This window comes from Pelodiscus sinensis, chromosome 2, assembly GCF_049634645.1.
Source record: "Pelodiscus sinensis isolate JC-2024 chromosome 2, ASM4963464v1, whole genome shotgun sequence".
Lineage (NCBI taxonomy): Eukaryota > Metazoa > Chordata > Testudines > Trionychidae > Pelodiscus > Pelodiscus sinensis.
In genome coordinates, this window is record NC_134712.1 from 197,881,154 (window position 1) to 197,892,821 (window position 11,668).

Sequence of the window (11,668 nt, forward strand, 5' to 3'; positions counted from 1 at the left end):
GTTTCCTGCATTGTGAGATACGCCCAAAAGCTGCATCCCTGCAGGGAGGGGCAGGAAACCCCTTGCACCCACTGGGCATGCTCCATTTTTGCCACATTCATTTCTATAGCTTTGTTGATCAAGAGGCAGCTTTATCTGACTCCTTAAGAATGGTTGGAATGTAATTCCTAAGTGGTTTATCACATGAACAGGATCAGCTTGAAAAGATAACCTGCAGCTCCTAAGCTTTTTATCAGATTTCATACCACATGCTTTGTGCCTGGAGAAAGACTGTTTAGTAGTATTGGACAAATACTTTTGCCAATGAGGAACCATAATCAGGATGACATGTTTGAGGGTATGCTGATAATGTGAAAAAAACCCACTCATTTCATGGACTGATGAGCTAGCTATACATAATATCATTCATGCATAACTGTGTGCTCACATGCGTACATGCATGCACATTCATAAAATGGAAATGAAATGTATGCATTTAGTTACATTTATAAGGGATTTCTTGAATTGTTATTCCAAGCTTATATATGTATGCAAATTAAATATAACTATTGCTCTTTTTTCTTTCTCTTCCATTATGTACTTATATTATTTAGATGGTTGTCCATATATTGGCCAGATACTTGCAGGGAATACAGCAGTTGAAACGTTTGTCATTGTGTCTGTGGCATTTATACTGAAGTCCTTTTTATCGGTATTTATGGCAACACTGGTTAGGAGGCATTTTGTTGCTGGAAAAGCCATTTTCAGGTAAAATACAGAACAGGACTTTCAACCTCACACTTAAGAAAAACCTTAGTGGGTTGGGCAAACATGGTGGTTGCTTTACTGTTTATTTTGTGTATTGCTTTGCATATGGTATGTGCCAACAATGAGAGAGAGAATTAAAATGTGTTAATGTGACTTCTATGGGGACAGTTGTCATTTGGATGCTGAAAATCTGATATGTGACTGAAAACATGTATCCTGTACACGTGCACAGCCAAGAACTTGTACACGTGTACAAGTCCAGCAAACTCTGTCAATAAGTTGGTGCCCTTTCCTTCAGGCCTTTATCACCATGATAAAGCAGCAAAGGGGATGAGAGAATAGGTCACTGTCCCCTTTAGCTAAACTAGCTTCATGGTGGAGTGGTTCTGAGTGGGTGCAAAGGCTGCGTATCAGCAGCAACTAATTCCCAACCCTAACCCAAAGTTGGTGGAAGGAACAGAGTCTGAATCTTCCCTGATTTGAAGTGGGTTCAGGATTCCAAAAGAATTTCTTGCACAGTTCTAAGCTAACTATTAAAGTTCTGCAGAAGAGAGCTATGTACAACTATATTTTAAAAAATCCTAGATTTTAAAGAAACAAAATTACTGGCAGTTTATGCTACTAGAAAATTTCTCTATTATGTATTTGGCAGAGAAGTGACTGCATAGACAGATGACAAGTCATTAAACTCTACATAAATAACCACTAGGGAAAGCACCTGGTTCAATACAGGGACTGTTGTTAGAATTGAAAAGATATGATTGAAAAGTAATTTATACTGCAAACACATGCTTACAGAAGATACACCGTCCAGAGCAGACCTTCCTGAAGAGGAAAAAGGCACACACTGACAAATGAGAGTAGCTATCCTGTTGAAATTATTGACATGTAACACAGGGATCTGGAAGAAGCAGATCTGAGAGCTACAATACCAAGCCAGAACATGATTAGTTCACTTTGGTAAACATGATTTAATGATGAGTCTATTCTCCTAGTCCTATTCCCTCCCTGCACACACACACACATAGACTATCCCATGATGTACAGAAGCTTTCATTGATGTCAGTAGAACAAGAAGTACTAGGCCTAATTTCAGTTACTTCAGTGGATTAATCTGGCCCATTGTTGATTAAACTGTGCCAACAAATGTCAGTGGCAACTTGAGTTAAAATGTAGATTAAATAATACTATAGTCTTTCATCTCTCATACATGTACAGCTAAGCAGGCTGTGAATAGCTATAGTAAAGGAACTTGTTTTTTTTTTTGTTTCTGTTTTTTGTTTTTTGTTTGTTTTTTAAGGGTAGTGAAATTGGAGATGGCCTCAATCCACTCATGAAAGTTTTCCAGGCTACTCCTTACCTATTGCCAAAGGTGCTGGTGATCTATCTAGCTCCCATTGGCATCAACTGAGATTATGTCTACACTGCACGCTTATTTCAAAATAACATAACAGAGTGCACGTTTACTCAGCAAGCCTGTTATTTCAAAATAATTTCAAAATACAGGCTTCTTACTCTGACTTCTATAACCCTCATTTCATGAGCAGTAAAGGATGTCAAAGGAAGAGTGTTTTTCCTTCGACTTCTTGCTGTGTACACTAGGGATGTACGCAACTAGTCAACTATCCAATAAGTATATGCTTATCGGATAGTTGACTAGTGACTCGACTAGTTGCTTCCCCCCACTTGCTGCGTCTTTCACAGAGAGGCATCAAGGTGGGGAGGGGGGAGCAGGAACCGGTGCTGGAGGGAGCTGGCTTAAAAGCCAATAATCCGCTGCTACCATCTCCCGGGTCGGGGGGCAAGGGAGGCAGAGGCATAGCAGGGGACTGGGTGCAAGCCAGGAATCAGCTGATTCCCGGTTCACACCCGTTTCCCCCCTGTTGCACTTGTGCTTTTTAAATGTATTAAGAGCCACCAGGCGAAAAAGCTAGAGCACATTTAAAGTGCATTTATAAAGCACAAGTGAGCAGGAGGGACCAGGTGCAAGGCAGGACATCTGATTTCCAGCTCATGCTCATTCCCCACCCCCGGTGCACTTCAGCCTTTTAAATCTATTACGAGCCTAGCAGCTCTTAATACATTTAAAAGGCAGAGCTACAGCTGGGTTAGCTCCTGGAGCTGAAAGATAACCCCACTGCAGCTCTGCAGTTTCCCCCCTTTATTAACTAATCGACGAGTCGATGGAAATTCCATCATCTAGTTGATTAGCTGATTAAATACCATTTAACATTCCTAAGTGTAGACAGCACCAAAAGCTGAGTTAAGCTACTTGGACTTCAGCTACACAATTAGGCTACGTCTAGACTGGCCCCTATTCCGAAATAGCCATGCTAATTTCCAACTTTGGAATAGGGAAATCCGCGGGGGATTTAAATATCCCCCGCGGGATTTAAATAAACACGTCCGCCACTTTTTTCCAGCTTGGGGAAAAGCCGGAAAAAAGCGTCTAGACTGGCGCGATCCTCTGGAATAAAGCCCTTTTCCGGAGGATCTCTTATTCCTACCTGAATCGCACCAGTCTAGACGCTTTTTTCCGGCTTTTCCCCAAGCCGGAAAAAAAGCGGCAGACGTGTTTATTTAAATCCCGCGGGGGATATTTAAATCCCCCGCGGATTTCCCTATTCCAAAGTTGGAAATTAGCATGGCTATTTCGGAATAGGGGCCAGTCTAGACATAGCCTTAATGTAGCTGAAGTTCTGTATCTTAACTCGACTTTAGCCCTCAGTGTGGACGTACCCTGAGAGATTCCCAGTGAATTCAAGTCTCTGAGAGTTAGCCGTGTTAGTCTCTATCTGGAAAAACATGAGGAGTCCTGTGGTACCTTAAAGACTAACAGATTTATTTAGGCATCTTTTTTTGTGGATAAAAACCACTTCGTCAGATGCATCTGTTATTTGGGTATTTTATGCCCAAATAAATAAGTTGGGCTTTAAGGTTCCACAGGACTCCTCATTGTTTTTCCAGTGAATTTATATTATGTCAAGTCTGAGTGGCCTTCCATTTGTGATGATGGAGGAAGTGAAAAACCCTGTTCCATACAACTCAGCTGATAGGTGGAATCAAAGCTTAAAATTCAAGCTGCACAATGACAGTGTAGAAAGTCTTTTGGTTTAGGCAAACTGAGCCATAGAAACCCTACGGCCTCTACAGCCAAACGAATAGGACCACTGCTTTAGTTTGTTACTATCTGATCAGCTACCCATTCCTTCCTCAGATAACTGTTTTTCTTTCCCTTCATTTTTCTACTGCAACACCTAATGCAGGGGATGTGCACAGTTTGGAACCACAGAAATTGATCTGGATTCATTCTGACTCTACTCCTACCTGAAACAAAGGGAGGTTATGCAAGCGGATGGGACATGAGGTCTCACACCAATACTTACACGCAGGAGGACTTCTTTGTTAGAAAAGAAAGGAAAATACGTGTTAGAAAACGATACTGGGCAGAAGGAGACAAGGACGCAGAAGAATCCTGGACTCCCTGTAGCACACTGACTAAGATCAAAAGGGCCCTGTCAGTGAGGGTGAAAAAATGAGGGAAGGTCTCATGTGCAGGTGGGCAATTTTTAGAAATGTTTCCATAGATCTGTCTATCTTTTGGGTTTTGTGGATAAGTATCTGTGATTTAGAAGTGCCTTTGCAAAGTCTCTGTTGTCTTAAATGTCACAAAATCGCTGGGGGGACAGGAGGGAAGGGAGGGCACTGATCTGGTGTACCCATGTGGGTGTAGCTCTGAAGAGGGCATATGTGCATCAGCTACTGGGAAGACTAGAGGGGTCCATGCTCATCTTGGGGCCTATGGCAGCTCAGCCCCACACCCTAAGTACCAGCCATTGGAGTCTGAACCCCATAGCTACGTCTAGACTGCCATGATTTTCCACAAATGCTTTTAACGGAAAAGTTTTCCGTTAAAAGCATTTGCGGAAAAGAGCGTCTAGATTGGCATGGACGCTTTTCCGCAAAAGCACTTTTTGCGGAAAAGCATCCGTGCCAATCTAGACGCGCTTTTCTGCAAAAAAAGCCCCAATCGCCATTTTCGCGATCGGAGCTTCTTTGCACAAAACAAATCTGAGCTGTCTACACTGACCCTTTTGCGCAAAAGCTTTGCGCAAAAGGACTTTTGCCCGAACGGGAGCAGCATAGTATTTCCGCAAGAAGCACTTATTTCAGACAGTAGGAAGTCAGTGTTCTTGTGGAAATTGAAGCAGCCAGTGTAGACAGCTGGCAAGTTTTTCCACAAAAGCAGCTGCTTTTGCGGAAAAACTTGCCAGTCTAGACACAGCCCCATGTGTGTGCCTGAAAGACCAGACTAAAATAAAGCCAGTGTTTGTATGCTACTTAGACTCAGTCAGTTTAAAAATACACAACACTCAAGGTTTGGATTACTAGAGAGGCCCAGTGACTATCCACCTGAGAGAACTCACAGGGCTGTAACAAACACTGTTTGCTCTCATGATATAGCACATGTGATTTTCTCCTGTATAAGGCCTGACCCAAAGCCCATTGAAAGACTCCTGTTAACTTCAGTGCATTTGGGATCGGGCCTTTGAGACTTGCTCAGAGTTGAGCTACCTAACAGATGAGCGAGGAGGGTGCTTTACCTCTGGAACTTTTTACAGAGAGAAAGAGGGGGAGGGGGAGAAATCCAAAACAAACAGAACAGTGAGAATCTGCAAGCCAGACAGGAACACAGAGACCATTTCGTTCCCTTTGTGAGGGGGAGTGAGTCAGAACCATGGATTATAATCAAGCAGTACAAACAAAAGAACATTGTAATGAATAACCTTTAAAGTAGCACATCTGAAAAAAAAAAGTCGTCCGATGTTTAAACTCCACTAATAGAGATGCCAAATGCATTTTAGGAGTAGCTCAGCAATGACTGAGTATAGCATTTAATTAAGTGATTATATAATCAACCCTCTCTTTCATGAGGCAATAATTCAATTCTCAGGTGGATAAGCTATGAGGCCGAAGGCCGAGGTAGTTTATCACAATGAGGGAATTTGATTACTGCCAAGGGAAACAAGGGAAATGATACCACAGCTATAATACAAGTTTAATTAATACAACATTAATAAGCTTTGTTTTTAATTCCTAAAATCACAAACCCTGTGAAGTTGAGGAAGTGAGATAGTGGTGTCTTCCATCTTCTGTCTGGCGATTGTGGTTAGTTAAGTCTGCTCAGAATGTTCAGGGCATTAATAATGTCACATAAGTCGATTTATTCTGGGTAGAATTATGAGAGTCATTTTATTACAGAATGAAATAACCCCTGTGTGGTTATTCTAAGCAGACAAGAGGATCCATGTGTATTAGGCAATGAGCGAGAGAACAACTTCATTACTAGACTGTTAATGATTAGATTATATATTTATTTTACTTAGCTCAGAGTCTCTGCGCAGGATAGCGGACCCATTGTGCTAACTGCTAGGCACTGCAAACACATACAGGAAGAACAGGAGCCAGATCTATAGTTGGTGTAAATTCACACAGTGCCACTGAAATCAATAGATTTAAACTAGTTTCAATAGCTGAATCCAAAGGGAGGAGGTACATACTAGCAAAGTGGTCAGGATGAGAAAAAGCATGTCACACTCATTCCATATGCCTTTTTTTCCTTACAGCTTTGTTTATATGTTTATGTATGAAACTAACGTAGCTTTAGCAATATGATTTTGGTTACTTTTGGACTCAAGCTTGAAGGGGGGGGGGTGAGGAACAGATTCTTGGAGTAAGAGAAGGGAAAACAGAAAAAGAAACATAAAAGGTGGGGATAGGGACAAAGAAGAAAAAAGAAGAGTGAAATGGGATAGCTGATTGGATGCAGTGCTAGGCGAAAGGAGGGCTGAAAGAGGAGCAATAACGCATGTCCACCCAGCAAATGAGAGAAGTATTTGCAGAGTGCCGGTTTCAGAGTTGAGTGAATAATTGGGGGGAGGCGAATGCTCTTCTCAGCTGCTGCTGCTGTTCCCCATTTGGAGGGCAGGGAGGACTAAGATTCAGTTTTTCTGAAAGATACCCTAAAATAGACCCCACTTTTTCTAAAATAATAGGAAGAAACAAACAAACGCAAAGCCCCCACGCCTAACCCACACTGTAGATCTGATTCACGGCAGCAAATTCTACTTTTTCCAGTACTGGATGTTTCTTAAGAACCACCATAGTATGCGTACATGCTGGATTCCCAGTATGCTCGCAAAATAGTTCAATAGCCTGTCTACTGTGTATTTGTCGGTTCAGTGCCTTGTAACAGAGCTAATATGTGTTACAGTGAAAGCTGTTGGGGAAAATAGCGCTAATATGTACAGAGATTGGTTACTAACATGGAGAAGAAACTATTAGGCTGCCATCCTTTTATAGGAAAGTATCCTTAATAGTGAAGGGAAAGGAGTTTATGTTCCATACAGCAGAATCCCTGTAGCGCAGTTTCAGCTTATTAGTGCTAAATTGGCCACAGCAAATGAGCACTACTATTGTCAATAACCTGGCATTTTATAAGCACGCTGGGGCTAGGTTTTCAAATTTAGACGCATAAAATGTGATGTGGAGGATATAAGCAAGAAAACCACCCAGCATTCTGAGTTTCAAAGAGTACTGCAGAAAAGAACTCTTAGTGATGCACCCCCAAGCACAGTGAGTTTTCTTTGTTCTCAGAGCACTGAAATGTGAAGTTTGTATACAGTACTTGATATAATCCCTAAACAGGGGCATATATGATAATGTATATGAATATACATTAGGGGCTAAAATAATGTAGAAGTTAACTCTTCTAGAGGTGAGGTGGAAATTCTATCACTGGAATCATTTTAAACTGGAATATGTGGTAAAAGGCACTGACAGATGGACTGGAAGATTAAACAGGCGATCTTCCAGTTCTTTTGTAGGGACACCAGTCTTTTGTGAATGGATCCAGTGTCCGAATCTGACCAGAACCTTCTCAATATTACTAGCTTTGGATCTGTTAAGCTTTGAGATGCCCAGGCTCAGCTCTTTTGTTTGACACCTTTTCTTAGGACCTCAGACTTCACAGACCTGCCAGCCTAGACTTTGAAGAAAAAGCCTCAGACCTCCCACGCGCCATCCACAGGCATTCACGCGTAGTCTCTCAGAGCTCCACAAAGCCTGTGGGCACGCTGGGCTTCTGGTTTAGTCCCTTCAGCAAGAATGTGGCGGGACAGCAAGGAATATAAGCTTAGCAAAGGAATTTCTTAATTACAGTCACTTCACTCTTAAAAGCACTTGTGCTACAGATCTTTGAATAATAAAAATGTCCTCTTTGTGAGTCTGAAGTATGTCAGTATTACAGGCAGACTCCCTACTGCCCCCCCCCCTTTATCTCTGCAAGTCTTTCTAACATGTGTTGATCTTTCCTGTTCAGAGCTGAAGTCTTTCTTATGTAGTTTGTTTCCTGTTGCCATGTGGTCAGGTGGAAAGCTTCAGGCCCACATCTAGTCCAACTGGCACCACGAATGTAGAAAACCCGTTTTTCCATAGGGCTTGGCTGCAGCATCATTCAAAGATTATAGCCTTACATGACTGTATAGACTTTCAACAAGACAGGGCAGGGTAATAGTCTAGAATGTAGTACAAATAAATTGCCCTCGGGTAAATTTAATCATGTGTTCATTACATGATATAACAGGGGTGGCCAAACTAGCTCATATGCCTTATGGATCAGACTCCTTTTACAGTTAAAGTGCAGCTTGTAGAGCACCTCAACCCATCCTCCACCCACCAGACTTGGGGTGGGGGAGATTTAGACCTTTGCTTTGCAGCAGGATGGTAGGATAAGGCTTCTTCCCAGTGGGAAGGGAAGGACTTAGAGCTTCAGCTTTACTAGCACTCCGGCCAGGGTTCAGGGCTCAGCAGAAGTGGGGCTAAACCCCAAACCCCTGGCAGGCATTTTCAGCAGGGGTGAAACCCTGAGCCCTGGCACATAAGCCCTGGCTCTCAAACCTCTGAAGGTTGTCCAATGTGGCTTAGAGGGTCAGTAAGTTTGACCACCCCAGTAATAGAAAATTGTGTTCATTATTTGATGCAAAGAATTCCAATTTTGCCACACTGGAATGTCCATAATTCTGTGATTCTAAATGTCATTTCCTCTTTAATCCTGGGCTACTGGATTACAGTAATTTCAGAACAAAGGGACTCATGAACATCGACATTTCCACTCTACTCTGCGCTGGTTAGGCCTCAGTCGGAGTATTGTGTCCAGTTCTGGGCACCGCATTTCAAGAAAGATGTGGAGAAATTGGAGAGGGTCCAGAGAAGAGCAACAAGAATGATTCAAGGTCTAGAGAACATGACCTATGAAGGAAGGCTGAAAGAATTGGGTTTGTTTAGTTTGGAAAAGAGAAGATTGAGGGGGGACATGATAGCAGTTTTCAGGTATCTAAAAGGGTGTCATAAGGAGGAGGGAGAAAACTTGTTCATCTTGGCCTTTGAGGATAGAACAAGAAGCAATGGGCTTAAACTGCAGCCATGGAGGTTTAGGTTGGACATTAGGAAAAAGTTCCTAACTGTTAGGGTGGTCAAACACTGAAATAAATTGCCCAGGGAGGTTGTGGAATCTCCACCTCTGGAGATATTTAAAAGTAAGTTAGATAAATGTCTATCAGGGATGGTCTAGACAGTATTTGGTCCTGCCATGAGGGCAGGGGACTGGACTTGATGACCTCTCGAGGTCCCTTCCAGTCCTAATATTCTATGATTCTATGATCTACCTCACTTAGGATCTGTTCCTTGTCCCACAGAAGTCAAATATTGTAGTTCCCTTTTTAATAAAAGAAAAAAATGAAAAATTCTGGATCAACTTTCAGCTCGTGTAGAAAGAAGTCAATGGAGCTTGACTCATTTACACTGTCTCTTTTTTCCTGTGGCTATGAAAAACATCAGGAATATTTCAGAGATTAGGTTGGTGCGAGTGGAAGGTTGTAATAATCTGTGTGCGCTTTGGTTCACAAAGTAACTAACAGAAAGTTAAATATGTTACAGACCATTGAGTGACTCAAATACTGTGCTGATGCAGATCTAGGTGGCATTCCTGGAGGAGCATCCTGGGTTATTAACTTTTTCTAAATTGAGGATGTTGCAACTCAGGTTCACTTCAGTAAATTCTTAATTTTGATACCAGCTGTATCTCCCTGGTCTGGTACCCTTGGGACCAGTCAGGTCCTGAACCAGGGAATCTGCTGGAGCAGGGGAGGTCAATGCTGACCCCTTTGCTGTCACCAGCTGTGGGGCTATGCTCCAGAGGGACAGAGGGGCCAGCACTGGCCAAGTGAGGAATGTGGGGAGGGGGCGCTCGGGGAAGGTGACAGGGTGCCTGCAGAGCCCTGTGACTGTGGGTTAGGAGCACACCAAGTCCTGTGGACACCAGGCTGCACTCCTGGCCCCCCGTCTGTGCTCTTACCCCCTGCTGCTGGCTAAAGGGCTCTGCAGCCATCCTGTCTCTTACCCCAAGCATTCTCCTCAGTCCCTGCTTGGTCAATTCTGAGCCCTCTGCTGCTCTTGGCTGTGGGGCCTATTCCAGCAGCAGCAGAAGGGGCAGGTTTGACCAAACAGGGATGGGGGGGGGGGAAGAGAATCAGTGGAAGAGACAGTGTTGATGAAGTGCTCCAAGACTGTGGGGCTCCACAGCCACCCTTCCTTTTCCCCTGACTGTCCCCCATCCCTGCTCCTTCTCTGCCCCACTTAGCTTAAGCACCACAAATGGGCTATTTGGGAGGACAGGAGAGCTCTGACCAGAGGTCCTGGCTTTTCTCCATGAGCGCTCCAGCCCTGGAGTACCCACGGAGATTCTGGATCACAGATGGTGTCAAACTATTGAAATCTGGACCATAGAGTTCCAACCTGTAGTATGATCTTCCTTTTTGTCCGGTAATAAAATCCCACTGAATTTTCCAGGAAAAACAACAAAACAAAACAAAAGAGAAAGCAATCCCATATTCTTAAGTTATTTCCTAATGAAGAGAATTCAGAACAATGTTGCATCATTAACATTCCTCACTTTGAGTCACTACTATACTCAGAATCAGATCTTGATATTGGGTAGTGTTTGGTGCAGTAGTACTGGTGCCTTGTTTTACAAGAAACATAGGAAAAAGATAATTAACGATCCCATGCCTCCTTTTATATCAGAAGATATCCTAAATGCCAGCCCGTTTCACTTTGTCACTTATTTCTTATACTCATGCCTCATTGTGTTGCCCCCATAGCACACTACAATGAAGAAAGAGAAAGAAAATGGCAGTGGAAAAAGGAGAAGACAACTGTTCTCCAAGATCCAGTGCTGATCATGATTAAACTCTGTGTTCAATGATTTTCAATCTGGAGTCTTGATATCCATGGGATTTCAAATGTCAACCTGACAATCAAATGTCTTAAGTAGTATTGGTAGGACCCCAGGAACATCACAAAACAGCACATTCCAGACAACAGCTTCTGATTGCCAGTAAATATACATGCCATCCAGACTATCAATCAAAAGCAAAGCTGTCTGATACACTATTGTTGTTCTTTGGGTTTATTTCATTTAAGCACTTTGGTTGTCCTAAGCCTCTGGAAAAGTTCGAATTTGTTACATGGATTTTAAAATGCATTGAGCTTACCAGATATGACATCTAACTATGTTAACGATGGCTGGTTTTGGAACTCCCAGTAGAATTTGTATGCAATTAATGTTTTCCTTCTCTGAACAGAAACCTAGAGGTTTGCAAAACCCACCATATGTTTGTCAGTTTGCCAGTGAATCAAGATGTTTTTGAGCCTTCTGTGTTTCAATAATTAATGGCAATGTCTAAAACCTAACCCACGGCTCAGGGGCTGAGAACAGAACCTTTGTGATGGCTAATGATGCTCAGCATTAACACGACTAGATATTTCACATGATGAACTAGACGTTTTTAGTGACATCCCC

General features: G+C 42.7%; 1 long non-coding RNA gene across 1 annotated transcript; it reads left to right on the forward strand.

The window, feature by feature from the left end:
• Window positions 1-598: 598 nt before the first annotated feature.
• LOC112543908 (uncharacterized) lies at window positions 599-11,405 on the forward strand. The gene is made up of 3 exons (XR_003087202.2): window positions 599-747; window positions 4,014-4,305; window positions 10,968-11,405. It is a non-coding gene; the product is annotated as an uncharacterized LOC112543908 (long non-coding RNA).
• Window positions 11,406-11,668: the final 263 nt, after the last annotated feature.